This window comes from Clytia hemisphaerica, unplaced genomic scaffold (genome assembly GCF_902728285.1).
Source record: "Clytia hemisphaerica strain Z4C2 unplaced genomic scaffold, Clytia hemisphaerica genome assembly, whole genome shotgun sequence".
Taxonomy (NCBI): domain Eukaryota; kingdom Metazoa; phylum Cnidaria; class Hydrozoa; order Leptothecata; family Clytiidae; genus Clytia; species Clytia hemisphaerica.
The window spans coordinates 397,878-420,777 of record NW_027104207.1 but is presented as its reverse complement, the minus strand read 5'-3'; the positions used below and the strand labels follow the sequence as shown (position 1 = coordinate 420,777).

Below are 22,900 nucleotides of genomic sequence, written 5' to 3'. Positions count from 1 at the left end.
AGGTAACAAAAGAACAAAAGGAATATTTTTTGAACACAATAGAAAATAACACTCGTATTATTGATAGGTCTGACAAATGGAATATTCTTTTAATTAAAGAAGCAATTTATATCAAAAGGCATTCTCCTATTTTGAATAGTGGCCTTAAAGCCTCTAGAGATTTGTATATATTTTCTTAGTTTTACTGCATTTTAATTAGTCATTTAATTGTTTTAGATTTTGAAATCGTTTTTAAGCTCAACTTTCTTCTACAGAAATCATTTGCCTGAATGATGTATATGATACTATAAGAAATATAGCTGTTTTTAAATCAAAATTTTCATCTTTTGCTTTGAATATCTTGGCTTGATAAATTTTCTCGGACTTGCTTTTATCCTTTATTGGTCTAAATTATCAGTTGGTTATGGATTTTGGATAACTCTTTCTTCTCGAGCACTTTTCTTCTTTCTTCAAAAGATGTTTTGAATTGATGAAAGGGCGTTTGTTGTCGGTGATTTTTGCTCAAAAGAAGTTTTAAATTGACAAAAGGGCGTTTGCTGTCGGTGATTTTTGCTTTCTCTGAAACGACTGCTTCTTGAATCTGGAACTTAAATTTTCGTTGATTCGTTGCCAGAAATTTGTTATCTGTATTGTTATGGTGATATTATTAATTTTCTATATTGGTTTAATAAGTATATCTAGCTCTGAAACGATAAAAATTAGCAATATTATAGTGCTAGAATATAGCAAAGTGTTAAAATGATTTCAAGTCCCTTTCAAGTTAAAAGAAGAGGCACACAACATTATTCAAATGTATTTCTTAACATAAATTATAAAAATTTATAAGTTACTCTGAAAATATTTTCTCCACTTCAGTTCTCATCTCTTAAATCACTTCTTGTAAATATTAATGTGTTCTTTTACCTCGCGTGTTTTTAAAACTAAAAGGAGAATCTGTTCTCCACCAGCTGCTTGATAACAACAACAAAAAATTAGCTTCATTGAAAATCTTTCTAAAATTCTGTAAATTCTCTACGATGGAGTTTTCTTTTTGCTACTGCGAGAAAGATTTTTTATTAACATAATTTCTGTTATTTATCATCTTTCTCTCACTCCTTTCTTTATTAATCAAAAATCTATTCATTAAATGAGCAAAAGATCTTTACATACGCTCACTTTCTCTGTTGTGACAAGATTTTTTGTCTTTGGGTTTTTCATAACTAAAATTATCTTAGAGACAGCATATACTTTTTACATAACAAACTCTAGCTTCTTTCAAGGTTATTTATCGGGTATAGGTAAATTATGACCTGAAATATCTTTTTTTGGTGATTATCATTTCTGTCAGATTTTAACACCCCTGTCTCACACTTTTTCCTTGATCGCACCGAGACACTTTCATCTTTTTTTTTAATAATAAAAATTATAATTTGGATAAGAACATTGATCTATGCTTACAAATAGTGATTCTTATAGATAAAGATTCGTTTTTACAGCTAAAAAATTTTTTTTATTAAAATCTGCTTGAGCCAACTTCTACATATGATGGTACCCTTTTTTCATGCAAAAAAAGAGAAAAATTTCATGAACCAATTTTTTATTAAAATTTTTCAGTCTAAAAAACCTTATTTTTGGGCATTTTTGGGTCCAAAATTTTTTTGCTTTTTCATAATTAGCACACTGTAATTCTACGTCTTTGTACAAAAAATTAAGAAAAACTAATGAACAGATTTTTCACAAAGTCCAAAAAACCCTATTCGGGCATTTTTTGTGCCCAAATTGGCCCAAAAATTTTTTTATCGATAATCGGGCTCCGTCAAATTTTGGTAATCACCATTTTTCACCTTTGTACTAAAAATCACAAAATTCCTATGATTCAATCCCGAGAAAACTTAACAGATGTACGATGTAGGTAACAGATGAACGGACGAACAGAAGAAGGAACACAGGTTAATTTATAGGAGCTCCACCCCACTGGGGTAGGTCCAAAAACCTGGAAATTTTTCTCGGATTACCCCCTGGAAATGTTCGTCCACCCCCCCCTCCTGTATGGATATAAAATGGAATGGCCCATTCTTATAGAAGAAAGCGTGTAGTTTCTTATTAAGTTTCTTATTTGGAATGTAGGCCCGAACCAGACAATTTCTTTTTCGATTGGGAGGGGGAGGAAAAATTACGTACTAACAAGGGGTAATAAGCGCATATGCGTACGCTCACATACATGGGGGGAGATGCTACTCGACTTTTGACATTTTAGCCGGTCATATTCTTCCCCGATGGATAACGGGGTAAAAAAACTGCTTAAAATACCCGGTATGTATAACGAGTGAGCCCAGTCTAAAATATTTAAGGGCTTGAAAGTCAGACCCAGTGAAACTCTAAGTACACCAATGTTCACGTCTATTAATTCTCACGCATCAGCCAATTGTTTTCAAATTGTCGGTATTAATATTCGCGCTTCAAGGCGCGAAATAAAAAATAAAGAAACCTATTGAGATAAGAAACTTTTTATACTAATTGGCGTATTCATTAATACATGAAGTGTAACTCTTTTATAATTAGAGAGATGCTTTTTACCCAAAAGGTATTGCGTGAAAGAAAAAGTCCAACCATAGTATTTCCAGTGTTATATTAGGCCAGGGATCGGTTAAAGCAGTTTAAAGCAGTTTAGAAATATTGTTTCAATTTTGCGTACCCCTTGTCAGCGTATAATTTCGGTATAAAATATTGCACTTTTAAAACACCAATGGGTCACTAAAGACAGGGTTAGATCGTTAAATCGGTTGTCATTTATCTTATCGATTTATAATGTCCCATGGGGGACACGGACGAGCTTAGGGATTGATCGAGTTTTACTATTTTTGTTCTAAGGTGAATAAAAGCAGTTTGAATCACATAAAATTAAACTGAAACTGTTTTTCGTATTGATGTAGTTGTACTGATGGCGTAGCCGAAAAGCGTTTTCTGAAACAAATTTGACTTTTAATCCGAAACTATTGTTTATCTGAGAGCTATGAACTCCAGAACCCTTTGTGGAGTTCGGAAGGTAGTGAATTTTAATGCATTTGCTTATATGTAAGTAATGCTAAAATTTGTGGCTGTGTGTCTATAATTCACATTTAAAACGATTTTTGAAAGAACATGATGAAAAGCTAGTCAAATTTTGCTTCGATTTTTAATCAAAGTTTTCCAAGCAAGATAACTGAACTTGGTTTTGGACACAAAATATATTCAAATCGCCGCCATCGTCTTTAGGAGAGAGAAACAATTCACTCCCGACTACTTTTCCAACTTTTTTTCCAAGCAATTTCCTCCCGAGGCAACTTTCTCTAAGCTATGTTTGACAAACTTTAACGTTTCCGTGTAATTGCGTATACTATAGTTAATGAGTAAACACAGGTGTCCTAGGTTTTCCACTCTTAGGGACACTCATATAATTTTACCTCGTTAAACTCAAGAAAACCTACGATCAACTGAGGTAACCGTAATTGAAAATACCTATTTTAACTACTTTTTTTGCCGTGACTAAATCCAGGCGATTGAACAATATCCTCAGAGAAACTGTCCGCAAATCTATCTTACTTTTCGGAAACCGGGATCTTTTACCATAAAAAGCAAGTGCTGATTGTCGCACTTTTTCCAGAAGTTTTATCAGTTGTTAGCGGGAATGAAACGGTCCCTTTCTTGCCAAAACCAAGGGCAGGTATGAACCGAGCATCCATTAAAAACTGAAGTACGTCCTCGATTGTTCTCTTCACAGTTTTTATTTCATCATCAGGGCTGCCAATTGGGTGATAGCTTACATTCCTTGTTGCCAAATGCGATGTTATTGAGAAGTCATAGATAAACCCAATTGCGCATGATATCAGAGACCTTGATATGCTTTGCAGTATACACCAATTCTTCTTCAGGGAATCATCTCATTAGTGAGAGGAGGCCAGGGTGAACTCCTTTCATGATGCAAGTTAGCCAAATGAGAGAAAATATAGACATTAATGGAAAATATTCTGAAAAACGAACGAACGAGCAAACGAACAAGAAATCCCTGTACACCCACCCTTCTCGACCTTTTTGGAAAATCGTTTACCCCACCATCTAACTAAGGTGGGCTGGAAAATAGACCCTCTCTTTGTTAATTTAGTTGCCCATTGACCAGTGAGAAGAGAAAAGTTCTAGAAGTTTTTAGGTGGGGTACTGTAGTAATAGTTAACTTACCCAGCTTCAAATCTTTCATCAAATGAAGCAAAACAGTTCTCAAGCTCCCGGGGGGGGGGGGCACTGCGTTTGCGGACTGACAGTGCACCCTTACAGTGCAGCAAAAATCTGTGAAGATCCAACCCTTAGAGTGCGTTTCCCCAAAAATTTTCAACCCTTTTCGTGCAAGAAATGGTCAAAATTCTAGCATTTTTGAGCAAAAAATCTAGATTTTTCAAGAATTTTCTGAAATTTCTACCCTTACAGTGCATCTATAGTTTTTCTGACCCTTACAGTGCATTTTAAACATACATGTCGGTCATTTTGCCCAGCTGCCCCCCCCCGGGCAAGCTCCTCCTTAGTCTGACAGTTCTTAATCCCAACCAATTTCTCTTGCACCTCCACCACAGGTAGATCTTTGATGTCATACGATTTGGGATCTTTAAAAGAAAGGAGGTGTTCTGCGAAAGATTTGGGAAGATTATGTGGGCCAGAAGCACCCATCAGAAAAGCCATGCTGAGCATCTGGCCAAATACGAAGAAATCTCCTGCCTCCAGTTTTATCTTGTCGTGAATTAATGTGAATTGATTTTCCATTCCACAGAGAACCTCACAATTCGCTGTAGCAAAAACTTTGGAGAAGGCTTCCCGTGTCAACCCACCATCGTCTACTTCTACCTCCTCGAAAAAGGAGACTGTGACGGGTGAAAGTTTTGTTTTGAAAAATAGTCTAAACCTGTTCGGCCATATCTTCATACACATTGTTAAGTCTCAAGTTGAGACTTTTCCATGTGCTACCTTGAAAAATTGTTTGCAGTTTCTTCAGCTCACTTTCAAAGGTTAGAGTCTTGCTGCTGGTGGAGTACGGAGTGACCCAGATCCAGTCGATGCGGAAAGTCTTCTTTCAGTCAATGTTGGAGGTTTTGTGGCAGTTGATGTTGAAGGTCTTGTAGCAGTTGATGTATTCATGCCTTTGGTGGCAGAGTTTTCTATGATGACCTCACCACAACTACCTGCATTGGCACTGATAATGTCTGACCTCACCACAACTACCTGCATTGGCACTGATAATGTCTAACGGGAAAACTTTCTGACAAATCGGACATTCACATGATTCCAGCTTCTGCTTTTTGCGTACAGGATCTTCATCTTCATCACTTGGACTACTAATCTCTGAAGGGCAGAGCTCATCTTTTGTAATAAGCAAGTGTCTAAAGTCGGTTTTCGATCTAATGTATATCGGTTCATTTTTACCTTTAGTTATAGAGTGAAGTTTACTTCCATTTAAGGGTCCTGTTGTTTTAATTTTAACAAGTCCTTTTCCGATCGCTCTAACAAATTCAAACTTATTGATAATTTCAGAACGTAAATCAAATATTTCTTTAAACAAATTGTTCATCTTAATCATCAGATCGTGTTCTGTGTCATTGGTACGGTGTGCCATTCGAAACCAGTGATTACAAAACCACAATCGTGAAAATCCTTAAGTAAGGCTTCTTTTGGAACAGTGAAGGGACAAGGATCACATCCTTAAAATGTACCTTATCTTCCGGAGGTGGTTGCAGTTTCAGTGGTGTGCGAACTGGTACATTTCTCTTACCCTGAAAGAAAAAAGGTCTTTGATGATGATCAAATATTTTATTTCTTTATATTAGAATTTAAGGATTGAATCAAAACTTTACTTAACATCTTTATCTGGTATATTGCTGCACACGTAAGGTTGAAAAAAATTCTACCCTTTAATGTCAATGCTAAGATCAAGAAAAGAGACATTAAGCTAAGTCTACACTGATACAATTTTACAGGCTGCTAGAATGCAATGTACATTGCAAGCGCTTGAGAAATGGTAAAAATTCCAAACACTTTTGCCACTGGCCATTTTTAACTTCGAAATTAAGTTTTTGTTTTCAGAGTAACCACTGTAGGAGGTTGGTTTGCGCTGTAGGCGCCAAATGTTATTTAGAACCCCCTGGACCCCTTTATTGAAATGTCTATTTTCAATGATTTCAAGTATTATTATTGGAAAAATGAAAAACAATGAATTCAATTTAAATCAATTTGAATCATCATAGAGATTTGAGGATTGTGCAAGGGCGCGAAGCGCCCGTAGTGCAATCCAGATTTTATAAGATAAAATCGAAGCCTAAAGATAAATACTGGAATATCCGCTATGACTCACAAGAAATAAATGAAATAACTCAAACCAAGCATCTTTTGAAAAAATAAATTAGTCGAAATTTTTAAATTTTTTTTTAAAGAAAAGGCAACAAGACTTCGATCCCATTACAAACTAAGAAAAAGATACTAAAGTTAAAGCTTTCGAGCAAGCATTAAGGAAATACAAAAAGTAAAAGACAACATGAATAAGTTCAATTGAACTGATATCAAAATAGATACAAATCAATTGTTGTAACCACCACGACTCCCATAACCTGAAGAAATAGAAAATAAACCAGCTGCGCTGGAAGCTCCGGCTTAAGAGATTAAAAGATGTGAAAGATGAGCTTGTTGAGTTAGTTGTGTTAGAACGTTGCCCACAAACTGCTAATCAGAAATGATCAGAAAGCAAAGTAATAATTCTATTGCAGAGCGAGTATGAGAAATAATCTTAACGAATAAATAAACCAGCTGGAAGTTTAGCTCTTCTAAGTGATTACACATGCACTTTCTTGCCTAAAGAACCAACCCCACCCCCCGCCCACTCATCCTCGACTAAAAAGTTCAAAATTGGAGCTAAATGAGATAAACATTTAGAAGTCAATATTTCAAAGTTCTTGACTTGATTGTCCAGATAAAATTTCGGGGAGAAAAATAGCCTAAATTAGAGGCCACGGGCTTTTAGCTAAGCATTATAGTCGCGCGGCTGAGGTCGAAAAAAGTGGCTAGAAAATGATTTTCGTGATACACCTCTTAGATTCCACTTTTTTCGATGGAAACTCTCGAATTAGTATATGTAGATTCCAAAATCAAAAAGTTTCCACGATATGATCGTGCAAGTAACGAGTAAATGGCGATTTTTTGCGTTTCCAGGCAAAATTGCAAGGCCTGGAAATTCATGATTTTTGGGGGGTCTTCAAATTAAAAAAAGACCTATATCACATGATAGAGCTCTTCAAACTGAGCAAAAAAGTGTATTACACCAAAGTCCCAACTTCTCTAGATCAAAAGTTATGGGCCTATTTGTGGTCAAAAAGGTGTTTAATTTTGCATAAATTAATGCAGATTGTGGGGAAATTCCCTGTTTTCCATCAGTTTTTTACCACAAATAGGCCCATAACTTTTGATCTAGAGAAGTTGGGACTTTGGTGTAATACATTTTTTTGCTCAGTTTGAAGAGCTCTATCATGTGGTATAGGTCTTTTTTTAATTTGAAGACCCCTCAAAAATCATGAAAAAAAATGAATTTCCAGGCCTTGCAATTTTGCCTGGAAACGCAAAAAATCGCCAATTACTCGTTACTTGCACGATAATATCGTGGAAACTTTTTGATTTTGTAATCTACACATACTAATTCGCGAGTTTCCGTTGTTTTTTTTGGAATCTAAAATATGTATCACGAAATGAAACGTTTTTCGACCTCAGCCGCGCGACTATTATTTTTTCTGTTGGGATAATACTTGGGGGAGAGTAGGATAAACCAAATAAAATGGTACAATATTGTGTATGTAATAAATAGTGATATATTTGGAAAAAACCTATTTCGGGTTTGAAAAATCTTCAAAAGGAACGGTCGCCCAGCCAATGAAATTACGACAAAGTCCAAAAAATTTCATTTTCAGTTATAACACTGTGAAAATTTCTCCGATCTTGTTCAAACTTACACAGGAATTGTGTTTTAGTATCCTTTACTGAATTCTCATAGTGATATGTTTGTAAAAAATCTGTGTCAGGTTTGAAAAATTAAAGGAACGGTCGCCAGCCGCGATGAAATTACGACAAAGTCCTAAAACGATCATTTTCAGCCATAATACTGTGAAAATTTCTCCAATCTTGTTCAAATTTACACAGGAATTGTTTTTTAGTATTCTCTATTGAATTCATCATTCTCACTCGTGGTAACCATATAATCTTTGTCTAGAAACTTGATTTCATGTGCCCTGCACACCGAAGTTAGGGCCAAGAGCATAGTGACTTTCAGAGTAAGCATTTTATCGGACAAATCATTACCCAATGACTTCAAGTATCTAAGAACAGTCTCAACATCCCAAACAAAGCAAAATCTAGGTTTCGGACATCTTTCATTGAACACACCGGTCATTAAAGTAGTAACTTTAGGATGACTGCCAACTCTAGACCCATCAATAGGGTCATGGTAAAGAGAAATCGCCGATCTGTAACCTGCAATCGTATTATACTGTAACCCTTGTTCAAAAAGATCTGCCAAGAAGTTTAAAATTTCGGCTACAGGGCATCGAACAGGATCAACTTGTCTCCGCATACACCAGCAAGACCACTTAGTCTAGGCGCACTGGTAACGAGACCTTGTACCCTTTCTACGGGAGGATTTGATAAGGCTGGAAGCCCCCTCTGATAGCTCACAATCAAATCCAATTTCCCTGATACTAACCAGACTGCTAATCTTAGACTGTTGTTTAACAGCAATGGATAACTCTCGTCCTTTGGATTTTTCAACATATCCTTCTGAAAAGGTAAAAGTATTGGATTCCTTATTGATAGTTGGAGGAGCTTGGGGAACCATGGTTGACCCTGCCACACTGGAGTTACCAAAATCAGTGTAGCTTGATCTACCTCTACCTTCCTCAGAACCCTTCCTATCAGAGAGAAAGGGGGGAGGGCATAACCTTTGAGCTGAGACCATCTTGTCTGAAAGGCGTCCCTCCCTATGCTGAACGGATCCAGCTTCCAAGCAAAATACTTTGGAACCTGATGAGAGACTCGGGAAGCAAATAGATCTACTTCTGGTATCCCCAGAACCTGACACACTTGATTGAACATTGTTGGGCAGAGCATCCACTCGCATGAGTCCTGGATATGGCGAGACTCGTAGTCGGCTATAACATTCAAAACCCCTGGAAGATACTCTACTGTAACTGTGATCCCTTTCGACAACAGAAGGTTCCATAAATCCCTGGTCAACAGACAAAGTTCCCGATTCCAAGTACCTCCCTGCGAGATTGTCCATCTGGAGATGAAGAAACTGTGTAGAGGGAAATATTCCTAGAAAGGTCCTCACAGCCAATAATGCTGCTTTGAGCTCTAGTATGTTGATATGAGTGCCCCTCTCCAGTGGAGACCAATGCCCCCCTGTTCTCTGACCACGACAGACTGCACCCCAACCTTCCTTTGAGGCGTCCGATGCTATCACCAGATCCGGATATGGAGAGTCCAATCTCTTCCCGTTGCTCAGATGTAGGTTTTCCACCCACCAAGAGAGCTCCTCTTTCATCTCTTCTGATACCTCCACTTTTGTCTCGAAATCGTTGTTGACAAGCCACGCCCTTATTTGGGTCTGCTGAAGAATCCTGAGATGAAGCGGGGCAGGAAGAACCGCTACTGCTGAAGATGACAGTTTCCCTATAATCTTTGCAAGGGTCATGATAGATTGACACATGGCAATTATGTTTAATTTCTTCTTTTCTGGCAAGAAGAGCATCAAGAAACTCCATTAAGTAAGCTGGTGTCAGCACAGACTTCTTCATGTTTATAGTGACACTGTATAGACACTGTAGCACGAAAATCAATGAGTCCCTGGCAACATCTATCTCTTCCTTTGATCGACCCATTATCAAAATATCGTCCAAATAGATCACTAAACGAATGTTCAGTCTCCTGAGTAAGGTCATTGGAGTCTTCAGAAGTTTTGAGAAAACCCTGGGAGCAGGAGCTAGTCCGAAGCACAGGCAAAGAAATTGATACAGCTTCCCTCGCCAATGAAACCTGACATACTTCTGTGAGTGGTCCCTCAGAGGAACAGAGTAATAGGCGTCCTTGAGGTCCACTTTCACCATCAAATCGTTAGTTTGGAGAAGATCCTTTAACAGATCCAAAGACTCCATCTTGAAGTGTTGGTAAGGGATGTACTGATTCAATTTCTTTAAATTTATGACCGAACGATATCCCGAATCTTTCTTCTCTACTACAAATATTGAGCTGACAAATTGGCCTGGTATTGGGGAGACTTCCTGGATTGCACCCTTCTGGATCATCTCCTCTACTTCTTTGTCTACAAGCTTCATCTCGTCCGGTTTCAATGGACAAGCAGGTGGAATTCTGGATTGGAAGTGGTTCCTCCATTAAGGGAATGGAGAAACCCTTTACTACAGCCAGGACCTGAGGATCCTGAGTTAAGATTTCCCAGTTCTTGAGGAAACACTTGATCTTCCCTACCGGTTTTATGTGACCCTCTAGTATTATCGGAAACATTCCCCTTAAGGCTAGATGAACCTTCCCCAGCTTGTGAAGTGGGATAAAATTTGGAACGGAAACATCTCTTACCTCCTCTGTTGCCTGTGGGGGGCGTACGAGGGTTGCCAACACCGAAATACCGACACTTTCCCGAAAACACCGACACCGACGTCTTTTAGAGCAAGCTTAAGATTTTTCCATTCTTAGTACGAATGCTCAATCTCATGAGCGTAGTGGTGCACTAGTTCAGTTTTTCTTGGAGTAAACTATTGCCAATTCAACCCGAAAAAATGCCACCACGACCGTAACCATTACTGTAACCAACCGTATGATGGGACTGTCCACGTGGGTAACCACGTCCACGTCCTCGGGTCTTCAGACCAGATTGAGGCTTCTTCAGTGCGGTAAAAGCCGTCCGAGCTTTCGAACGAATCGATGAATTTTTCGAGAGTTCCTCATCAAAGGAAGGCCAAAATAGTTCTGGATTCCCTGGGTTATCCAGTTTAGTTGATTGAGTTTTCAGAATGTCCTTGACCGTAGGTTGACTTGTTATGAGGCTGGACAGTACCCCCAGTCTTCGCTGGTAAGAAATATCATTGAAGCATTGAGCAAGTAAAATTATAGTCTGATCAAATAATCTTGCGGGTTCTGCCAAGGTGTCCTCCTGATCATTGTCCAAGAGCGCCTGGCGCTCTGACTCAACCATGTCCCAAATGATGCACATAGGACCCAATACCGCATGGACACCATCGTGTATGCCTTTGAGTGTTCTGTCCCTATGAAGCACGTCTAATTTAGAATGTTCTTGTAACAATTCCTTTATATGTGTGTCCAAAATTGAAACATTTTTGATGTTTATTGGCGTGGTTGGAGAGATATTTGTTTAGATAAACAGACTGGGCTTCCCTCAACTCCCAGACTCTACCATCTTCGTTCTCGTCAAGTTATATCTGGCTAATTTTGGGGCTGGTTGCAGATGACCATCCAAAGGCAAAGCAGATCTCTTCCCAGTCCCAGTAGGAACATTTGTAGAAGCAGCCGTACTAGTAAGGGTGGAAGAGGTCAGAGTTTGTTGGTTTGTAGTAACATTCTCGACATGAACAGCATTCTCTTCAGTACCCCCAGTACTTGTTGATTCAGTAGCAGAGGATTCGTGAGATTTTGTTGCAGTTCTACGAAAAATACGAGAAAACATATTGAAATCCCCAATCAAGTAATGATTGAAAGACAACAAAGCTGCCCTCTCTCAACCACGTAATGGTTGCAAGAGTTTCTTGGTTCCGTTTGTTCCCCAACGCGCTGCGATGGAAGAGCAAACACAATCTATGCAGGTATTCTTCAATCAAGTAATGAAAGAAAGGATTATGCAACACTTTGTAAAATATCCAAGGTGATTAGTGGGATGATAATAGATAAAAACCACAACTTACATTTCTTCCGACATCTTGTCTTGATTGCGAGAAAGCGAATTGAGGTCGATATGGGTTTGAGTTATGACTTTTATTTCTTGCCAGTCATAGCGGATATTCCAGTATTTATCTGGCGGAGATTTTATCGTCATAAAATTTGCTATCTTCATCTTTTTTACCTTTCTTGACACAAAATTAAAATTCTCCAAATATTGAGTTTTCAAACTCAACAAATAAGTGCTTATAATTTACACTGGAACATAGTTGGCACAGGGGTTCCAACACCCTCTCAAAATCATCATCCCCTAATTTTGCTCAAACCCCCTATTAAAAAGGAAAATCTCCCAGCCCCATATCTTTTATCAAATATTGATTTGACCCCCCCCCCTTGCCTCCGTGTTTGCGTCTCTTAATCGGTTTACCCTGAATTTTTGTGATGGCCTAAGAATGTTTACCAATTAGATATGCATTTAGAATGGCAAAGAGAATATCTTTTTTGATGAGGATTTCTTTCTTTTGAGAACTGATTGATCAAATTTGTCGATAAATGTGTTTTCTCAAAGCCACCTTTGAAATTTAACCCCCCTTTCCTTCTACCCTCCCCTTAAATTGCCTCACCCCCCCCTCTATGGTGGTATGTCAATTTTTTCTGCAGTTGCTCTGTAATGCAATAAAGAATAAAGAACAAATTGTGAGTACCTGCAAAATTGATCTTGTTGCAAGCACGTGCAATTTTCCCTTGCAATTATTTGTCATTGAACATTTTGACGTTTTTTTATTTTTAAACTTTCTGACGTTAAAACGTTTAATGACGTTTTATTTTCTAACCTTTGAATGTTTCTTTACAACTCGAGCATTTTTTGTATGTGTAATAGCACACTTTTGTAATGTAGCTACACTACAAAAATTTCCAAGACAGTGCAATGCAATAAAATTTGTAAAACAATGCTCGGGCGAAACAATGCATGTCCCAAATATATTTTGCGTGACTCGCACCGCTTTCAATTATTCCTTAACGTTCATATAATATAGCTCAAAAGAATCACGTCAACAAGCGGATTTCGAAAAGTGCTGGGTCAAAAATTTGCATATCTCAAGATATCGGTCAAAAATTGATAAACCATGTATTCCTTAAAGAAGACGCGACTATTTACATTTTGTCAGAAATCGAGGTTTTTATCGATTTTCGGCTAATAGCCTATATAAAATAGTCTAAATAGCCTATGATAGGCTAATTTGAAGGTGTTCTTGACTGATAGTCGATATTGTATGTTTACTTTTTTCCGTTTTCAAGCATAGTAGATTTTTCCAGCTGTTTTTTCTATTGTTCTTATAAAACTTTTATTTTTCATCATAATTTTTTATTTTTTGTGTTTGACATTATAATTCCTTGGTGACTGACTTGTAGTCACCAGAGCAAGTTTTATTTTTAATTTAATTTTTGAACAAAACTATAAAAATATTTTTGCTTCTTTTGTTGTGACAAGTTCAATTTCATGCTGCGCTTCTGAAATGGACATTTTAAGAATAAAAAAATTAATTTTTATGTCTAAGAAAAGTTTGAAAATCTCTCACGGATCAAAACACTACCCTCAACATAATCTCAGCAAAAGCTGAAACATCATCACACCCCAATTGCTCGACCGACAATACCAACAAATATGATACAAAACAGACAAAACATTCAAACAAACAACTATACAAAGAAAAAGAAAATGATAAGATGAAGACAAAGCCTAGAGTCAGGTGTGTTACCAAGAGTAAGCACACTCTGGCGCCCGCGAGCCACCCGTCTTCTTTACCAAAGAAGAAATAGTGTTGATCAGACACTATTTTGTACATAAAAAAACAGAGAAAAGGGATTAAAATTAAACAAATTGTAAACAAAAAAGTTTAAAATTTCTGACCATACAGTGAAGTACAGCAGAAAGAAAGAGAAAAAGTTGAAAGGTTGACCGAGAGCCCGGTTCGGAACCCCATAACCGAGTGGCCGTACACATTAGAAACGAATTAGGAAATGAGAAAAACTCAACAAACTTAGGGGGGGGTCGCACATAAAAATTATAGCATGCTTTATTCTATTGCCATGGAAATGAAAATCATAAGCACGAATTTGATGTGCGACCACTTTTTACTTTGTTTAATTCTATTGTTTTCGATGTTCTCGTGCTTTAAAAATTATAGCGTGGTTCAAACCACTCTTTATGCATGCTTTAGGCTGTTTCGAGAGAAGTTTGATAATAGACCTTTTGTTGATAAAAGTAAATAAACCTGAACTGAATTGGCTCACATGCCGTGTGCAAATCGAAAATATTTTTGACCTTTCATTCGTGTTTTTTTTTTAGACAGAAAGAAGAGTGTAGAAGAAGTGCAGTTATTTGTGAAGTTAAATTTGAAATTGTGATGTCTGATACACCGCATTCCGATTCTTTGATGATGTATGCGAGTTACATACATCAATTTCGATTACACAATTTGGAATTGGTGTTGCACCTCCTACTTACAGTGAACCTTATTGAACCACAACTTGGACAGCAGCAGCGAGCTCAACAAAAAGCTCCATTATCATCAATTCCACAGCCAGTAGCACAACAATCAGCAGTGATTCAACAACAGCAGTCGAGTTCCAGTCAACCCAATCATTCGTCAACTGAAACCGGTAAAGCTAAGAAAACGAGAGAAACATGGCCTCAAAACCAGGCCCTCGTACTTGTAACCAGCTGGAAAGCCAATTTTGATGATTTGGAGTCCCACAAGGCTCCCGAAGCATGGAGAATGATTTTGGCTGAAGTGAACAAACATGGAAAGCAACGGACTTTGAAAAACTTGAAGGATGAAATAAGAAATCTGAAAGACTCTTACAAAGCTGCGAAAAAACACAACGATGAAAGTACTGGTGAAGCACCTAAATTCAGCCAATTCTGCGAAGAATTTGATGAAATATATGGCTGTCGGGATGTAGTCAAAATGCCACATCTCCTTGGTGCCATACAACAACACCAGCAACAGGTTGAAAGCGATGAAGAGACTATATCAATTGGATTAAATGATGATGATATTTTTGACTCTGGTGCTGGAGTTAGAAGCTCTATTTATGATGAGAACGAGAATGAGGGACAATTATTAGAGACTTCGGAGATTGTTCAAGGTCAATCTAGTGTTCAATCCTGTGATAAACCCAGTGCTCAACCCACCTTAAATGTAACCCCTAAGCAACTGAAGAAGTCTCGTACTAACACCAATAAAGGCAAAGGGAAGTCCAAGGGTAAGCCCTTCCGTGAAGAACTGTTGGAGCTTCAAAGAGAACAAATCAAGGTGTTTGAATCCCAATCTCAAAAAACGGAAGATTTCTTTAAGGTATGTGTTCACCTTCCTTGACACATTACCGTGTTTATGTATTTTCACTTTTGAGGACGGTAGAGTGACTGAAGCGATTTGGAACAACCCGCAATTCCGCCCCGCAAAATCGAGGACGGTAAAAGTGCTGATTTACCGTCGTCCTCAGCTGGTCAGGATCTACTCAAATTAGAACCTTACCGTCTCCGTCGCTGAAAAACACACATACATAAACTCGCTATTCTCTTTAATTGATCATATCTTTAGAACAACAAATTTTTATACATCAAAAGTATATATTTTCTGAAAGCCAATAATATTCTCTTTCTAATGGTAAAAGTTTCAGCTGAATTTAAAAAACTGGGCAGGATATAATTAAAATCTTAAGCATTTTAACCTTACCTACTTCAAAGAAGTTAAAGTCACCCATAGCTTTTGAAATTTGAAAAAATAATTTCGATACTATGTTCCCAATAGATTGAACCAAAAAAATGTCTTAGGATTTTTTTTTGGATCGACTTTAACTCGAGAAAACTTAAAAATTGTTAAAATTTGGAAAAAAATCATTCATTTCTCGAGTTTTTTCCACTTAACCTGAAATTGTGAAGCTTTAACTCGATTAGAAAAAAAATCCTAAGACATTTTTTTAGTTCAATTCTTTGCCGAAAATATAAAAAAAAAGTTAAGTTCATAGCTAAATGCTATGGGTGACTTTAACCTCGTTAAAATTAGTATGGTGTGGTAAAATTTCGTTTTTTTCTACATCAATTTGAAATTTTTAACGAGATGATTGCTGTTAATTTGAGTAATCAGTGAAATGTGTCAAAAATATTACTATTCAATAGAGGTGAGAATAAACATCAGCTGAATTCTCTCTTTTGTCTTTGTTGTTTCCGAAAGAGACAATTATTTGAGTAAATAATCCATCATAAAACGAACTTTGTTTTGAAATTTAAATGGTTATAACTCTGGATCTAAAAAAGATTTTAAGATCGCGATTTTACCAAAATGAAATCCAGTAACTTTTCTTCCACTTTGACTGAAAAATTTTTTTTTGACAAAAAATCGGAAAAAAGGTGTACACATACCTTAAGGATATGTTGAAGCAGCAGCTTGAACATGAACAAAAGGAAAAAGAAATGGACAGAAAACTTTTATTGGAACTTGGGAAAATTTTCAGTGAAAAAAAATCAAAAGAACAGTAGTTTAATACTATATTAAAACTATGTTTTGAAAAAATTCTTGTGTTTTTGAAGTGACTTTTTTAACTAGGATAGATATTCTTTAAGATGTTCTCTCAGAGTCTGCTAAATTGCGTGGGTTGCGTGGGTGCGTGGGTCAAAATTTTTGCGTTGGTTAATATTTTTGCGTGGGTCATTTTTTTGCGTGGGTGCGTGGGTCAAAAATTTTTTTGCGTGGGTCAAATTTTTTGCGTGGGTCAATTTTTTTGCGGGGGTCAAATTTTTTGGGTGGGTCATATTTTTTGCGTGGGTCATATTTTTTGCGTGGGTCATATTTTTTGCGTGGGTCATATTTTTTGCGTGGGTCATTATCTCTTGCGTGGTTCAAAGTTTTTGAGTGGGTCACTATTTTTTTGGTGATTTTTTAGCTAACTCGATTTTTTTACCAAATTAAAACTTTCGAGTTAGCTAACACGTTTTTTGTGTCAAATTAGAATTTTCAAGTTATCTTATACAAAAATGTGTTGTGTTTATATCTATGAAAACTAAACAAAAGCACACAGTTTTTATGTAGTAACACCTTGTGGTTTATTTTACATAGCTGCACTTATTTACTATAACATTATACAGAATCAGCACACCCGTCTAATTTTTGTAGACACACTTCAGGATCACACTTTTGGATTTTAGCATGCTTTATTTCAGGATTCCAGTGTCATGGAAATAAACACTATAACTTTAAGCAAAAAAAAGAGATATGACCGCTTCTTTTCTTTCTATGGAATTTTTTCCTCCCTTTTTCTCTTGCTTTGAAAAAAAGTACAGCGTCTTTATTTCGTCCAATTTTTTAAATTGGCCTTTAATGTACTTAAATCAAAGAAATTACAAGTGAGGGTGGACGAAATAATTGTGGGAATAATTGACAACGATTAAATTGTTTAGTAATCGGTCGCCTAATGAATATAACTTTTGTAGAAAAATTTTCAGATTTTGTCGCCATTTGCTTTGTTCTTTAACACTCAAAGGAAACCCAAAATATTAAAGCGTGCTATAAGAAGCTTCTAAAAAGATTGTATAAAGCTTCCTCTTATAAAAAGACACTCCTTTGTTGGAAACATTCTTTCCGACCTCGTTTATTGGAACAAATTCACCATATTATTATTCAGAAAGTACGGAACTGTACAGCTATGCAAAATAAACAAAATAAACCAAAACGTTTTGGATGTGACCAGTTCGAATTTCATAGGAAGGCATTTTTTCGAATTACAGAGAGAATTTTGACCCACGCAAAAATTTTGACCCACGCAAAAAATAATGACCCACGCAAAAATTATGACCCACGCAAAAAATAATGACCCACGCAAAAATTTTGACCCACGCAAAAAATTTGACCCACGCAAAAAATATTTTGACCCACGCACCCACGCAAAAAAATGACCCACGCAAAAATATCGACCCACGCACCCACGCAACCCACGCAATTTAGCAGACTCGTTCTCTCAAAGCATTTCCATCATCAAAATCATCATGTAGTTGCCTTCTCTCTCTCCTTGCTACTCTTTCTCGTCTGATAGCATTTTCTAGTACATCGTCCGTGCTTATGTAGCTATCCCTTCTAATTTGACAAATATTGTGAAGTACTACGTAAACCATGACTACTCCTGCGATATTTTCTAAATTATAATCCAAGCGTTTTTGGAGGCATCTCCAGCGTGATTTTAAGAGCCCAAATCCAATTTCGACAGTGCATCTACTAGACGATAAGGCTCTGTTGAAATTTCTCTGTTCAGCATCAAGGGGGGCTATATAAGGATAAGGTTTAAGGAGCCAGGTACTAGCTGGATAAGCTCCATCTCCTAGAATAAGTGGTCTTATTCGCATACCATCGATCACTTTCTTATGAGTAGTAAGAATAGTTTCGTTTTCCGCTTTTCGAAAGGGATCAGTAAATTGAAGGGCACGAGCATCGTGTATGCTTCCAGGAAAACCAGTGACAAAATCGAGAAATATAGAATTAGCACCGACCACCCCTTGACTCATAATCGTGTACTTTCGTTTTCTACTGAAGTAATCCACTCGACTTTCGCTGTCAGGTTTGAGAATCTCCATGTGGGTCCAATCAATAGCTCCGACTACCTGTGGCAATTCACACCTAGCACTCTCATGGAATTTTTCGATTGCGATAGCAGTTTCTAGTTCGGTCTCGGGAAAGTGAATGAATTCTCTGGTATGTCGTAGGAGTGCAATTACAAAGTCTTGATTTATTTCAACAATTGTAGTTTTTCCCACCCCAAATGTTTTGGAAACAGTTCTGTAAGAGGCTCCATTAGAGAGGCGCCAAATGGAAACAGCCACCCTCTTTTCTACAGGGATTGATAGACGATAAGTTGTATCACGCCTTTCCATTTCAGCACGAACCAATTCAACGATAAATTCAAATGTCTCAGGTCTCATGCGAAACTCTTTGTACCAGAATTCAGAAAATATCTGATTGTTTCTATTTTCCCACATGGTTTCAAACCAATTTTGCTCGTAGTCTTGAGCCCAATAACGTGGAGCATTAGAGTTTGTAATCCCAAGTAACATACAGTTTTGCATTTGTAATAGGTTAGACCGCAGTCTTGTGGTAATAGCACGATACACCATGATAAAGTTGGAAAATTTTCTTCTTGATCCCCTTTGCGCATTTTTTCTCTTATAATTCCACCACAGAAGAAAAAACAGTCTTTCCCCCTCCATGGCAAATTTAAAAAGACGCTGTTATTTACAATTCACTCTTGTGATGTCGCCGACTTTTCGTATAATTTTTAACGCTCCAAGGAAACCCCCAAAAATAAAGCATGCTTTAATTTTTATGTGCGACCCCCCCCCCCCTTAGACCATAGTCAAAAGATACAAACACTAGTCAGGAAACGGACGGCCTTTGTAATTTTTTTTGCCTGGATTTCCTTGAGACCGCCAAAATATGTCGGATATGAACTGAGCGGCCCGAGTGAGATGCATAAAACATAAACAAACATGGCGAATAAGGAGAAGAGTTGTTATAGTTTGGTAGAAGTCAATGAGCTTCTAGATGCTGGCTTTTTTGATCAGGATGAGGATATCAAGGAAGCTATTGAATTAATGGAAACGGAGGTAGCAGGATATCAACTTTGAAATACAATTTTTATGATCTCAACTCGACTTTATGTCTATAAATATGGGTTATCCAGAACAACATTGAATGTGTGATCTGATTGGACGAGGGCTCTTTCAGCTATTACACGGTTAGTGTAAAACGCAGGTCACAGGTCACAGGTCGCAGGTCACAGGTCAGTGATGGCAGGTTAACTCTAATCAATGTCATTGCAGAGGAAAATGTTTGGAAAACACAAAGAATTATCAAAAACATAATTCTCAAGCAATTTCATCCATGTAAAACCATTTCAAACATCAAAATTTAACCATGTGCTTTTATCGATCTTTCGCAGTTTGCGCCGTGTATAACGCAGACCAGAAAATATTTGAAACCATATTATACGTATAACAGGTATATTACATATTGTAATGTTTGTAATGTTATATGATGGTTACATATAATAAAACAAATCGCTATAAACTACCTTCTCAGAGAACTCACGAGCTTCTGATTGGTGTAATTTTATATCCAGCCATATTGTTATCATCACATTCGGCATGCTGAATATTTTTGGTGCTTTTCTGTTGTAAGACATGATATTTTGTAATTCTGTCAGCTGATTGGTGCCGTTTTATATCCATTCACACTATCTACAGAAGCAGCCGCCGGCGGAATTTTTCGATATATCTGTTCTTTTTTTCCAGGAGAGAAAATTTAACAAATAAATCTAGGAACCTTGTCCTTTCGGAACACCTGCTTAGAATCCAGGAGTCGGCTACAAAATATCTGTTCTCAAAATCCAGGATCATGTTCCAGAAAAACCAGCTCAAATTTTCCAGCACCCCCTTGGTCGAAAATCCAGGAGCAAGTAATCAAATAACACATCAAATTTTCCAGGAGCCTCAAAATACCGATTTTGTAAAGAATTGCCTGAAAAATTCGCCAAATTAGATAATTTTGTCATTCACCAAATTTGATTTACCTTCGGTAAAGTCTTTATTTTTCCTAAATGTGCTATGTTTTTACCCTTTTTCAGCTAAAATATTAAACAAAGTCATTCGCCCAAATTAATTCTCGCCAAATTTAGAAATATTCTTGAATCGCCAAAATAAATTCCGCTAAAATTTCTTTTCTCAAGGTAATACAGATTCAAGACTCGCGAATCTATCAAATCATGGACATATCAAATTGAAGGTTCCTGTCCTAGGCTAATTACTTTTTGCTGTATTCGGATTAAATTACGCGAGCCAAAAAAGTCGTGAAAGCTTTTGGTTTAATTTCGCGAGTCAAGATTTTAGCGAATAAGCCTGAAACTTAAAATGGCCATTTTTTGTCACGTACGGACACTTTCATGGATTTTCTGCCGAATATTATCCAAATTTAGCGGAAGTGCGAAAAAAGGTTAACTTAAACAGTTTTTTTAAGTACGAAGAGCACTCGAAATACCGTAGAAAATATTCTTCAAATACCGTCACCGACAATATTTAGGTTTTATTTTAGGCCTATTTCGCATTATAATTCCTTTGAGAGTCCCTAGAAACCAGAATGCATTGCATTTATCTAAATCCGATATCGTCTATTGTTGATGAAATAAAGCAAGGAATACCCTGCTGAAAATTTCATTTTTCAACTGTTATTATTATCTCATTTTATCAGAAGAACGTTCTAATTTCGATGTGCAATTAACATAGAGGAGGTGAAGTTTAGTGACTGAGGAGGGGCAACAATGGTTTGTGCCAACGGGAGCATGGTACTCTTAGGTTCCAAATAAACGGGCCCCCCCGCTTGTTAATTTTTCGAAACTTCAAAGAAACCGAATACTTTTTGAGAAGACCCCACTCACAGGGGTGGAGGGAATAAAGACAGAAAAGTACACATTGAGTTTTATTTCTTTTTTCTTTTTCTTGAATTATTATTTGGGCGAGGTCGGGGTTTGGACAAACCAAGCCCACGAACCCAGCAACCCAACGACTGGTCCGAGTTGTCATTGGTCTCATGCTCCCTAACCTCATATAGGAATTCGCGATAAGTACGTTCTGTAATAAAAAAAAGAGTATGATTAATCTAAGTTTAGATCTCCAAAACCAGACATGTTCATATTTAGACCAATTCATTTTAGCACACATTCATGCTATGTTAATACAAGTTATAAACCGTTTAGTGCAGGGGCTTATGTATCAAAAAAGCTTCTCGTGTGCACAGGTTTGTTACAAGCAAACTAACTTTTGATCTGATGCACTGACCCCTCAAGGATTAAGAAAATCTTGGGCTACAAAATTTTAACACCCTGTTGCCATGGGAAATGACGTCATTGGTTACCTTAGCAACAAAAAATAAAAGTCGTCAAATTCAAAAAATATTTTGTTCCATTCGAAAGAACATGAAAAACTGGTAAAGAAAAAGGTCACAACCTAAATGCATATACATTTTTTTTTATAAGCATAGCGCTTAAAAGCATATGAAAGCTCAGATTTGCAGAATTCCTAAGCATAACATGAGCATATTTGTCAGCCTAAAATATTTTTCAAGTGGTCATTTCTGTTTAAAAAAGGTTTGATAGAGGTCAAGTAAAAAATAAGTCATTCCACGGCTAGCTACATTCCACTGCTCCCAAAATCTGAACAAATTTCTACAAAATTTCATCAAAAACTTGGCTCGGGGGTGAATAATAAGCATGATTCTTAAGCATATAATAAGCATAAACTATGCCTGGATACTTTGAGAACTTAAGCATACACGAGCCTGACCAAGGGGCATACACTTGCTTATAAAAAAAAACATGTATCTCGAGATGTTAAGAAAATAAGACAAAATGACGTCATAAATAATGACGTCATCGAAATATGAAAAAGGGTCCAAATTCAATTTTTTTGGCTCATTCGAGAGAAAACCTTCCAGGGAACAAAAATTATTACTACGAAAAAGCTTGAAAATCATTTGAAGAAGCCAAAATTGATATTTTTGACTTTTGCCTGTGAAAGGTTGGAGCTTAGGGGCACGCCCAGCCAGCAGATAACAGGCAAAAATTAAAAATATCAATATCAATTTTGGCTAATAGCCTCTTTTAAAATGATTTTGGAATGGTCCCTTAGCTTACGTAATTTTGAAAAACGAAATGTCCTGGAACTTCCCTATTTTCCTGTCATATTGGAGTATAAGTTTCACTTACCGATGCATTGCTCCACGGAATGGGTCCTTGTTTTCTTTGCTTTCAACTCTGAAAAATAAAAACAAATTAAATTATCCTTTCTGTAGAGATGCAAATGTTTCAAATAATATTGCAAAAAGATTTGCAGAAGAAATTGTAAAATTTAGTT

General features: G+C 36.9%; 1 protein-coding gene and 1 long non-coding RNA gene across 2 annotated transcripts in view; both read right to left on the bottom strand.

Annotated features, from left to right (window-relative positions):
* LOC136815453 (N-alpha-acetyltransferase 50-like) overlaps nt 1-22,900 on the bottom strand; it is a 431,221-nt gene that overhangs the window by 306,610 nt on the left and 101,711 nt on the right. The gene's annotated exons all lie outside the window — the stretch shown is intronic.
* On the bottom strand, nt 21,461-22,801 carry LOC136815368 (uncharacterized). Its single transcript, XR_010847707.1, has 2 exons — nt 22,753-22,801; nt 21,461-21,619 (listed from the first exon to the last, which is right to left on the bottom strand). It is a non-coding gene; the product is annotated as an uncharacterized lncRNA (long non-coding RNA).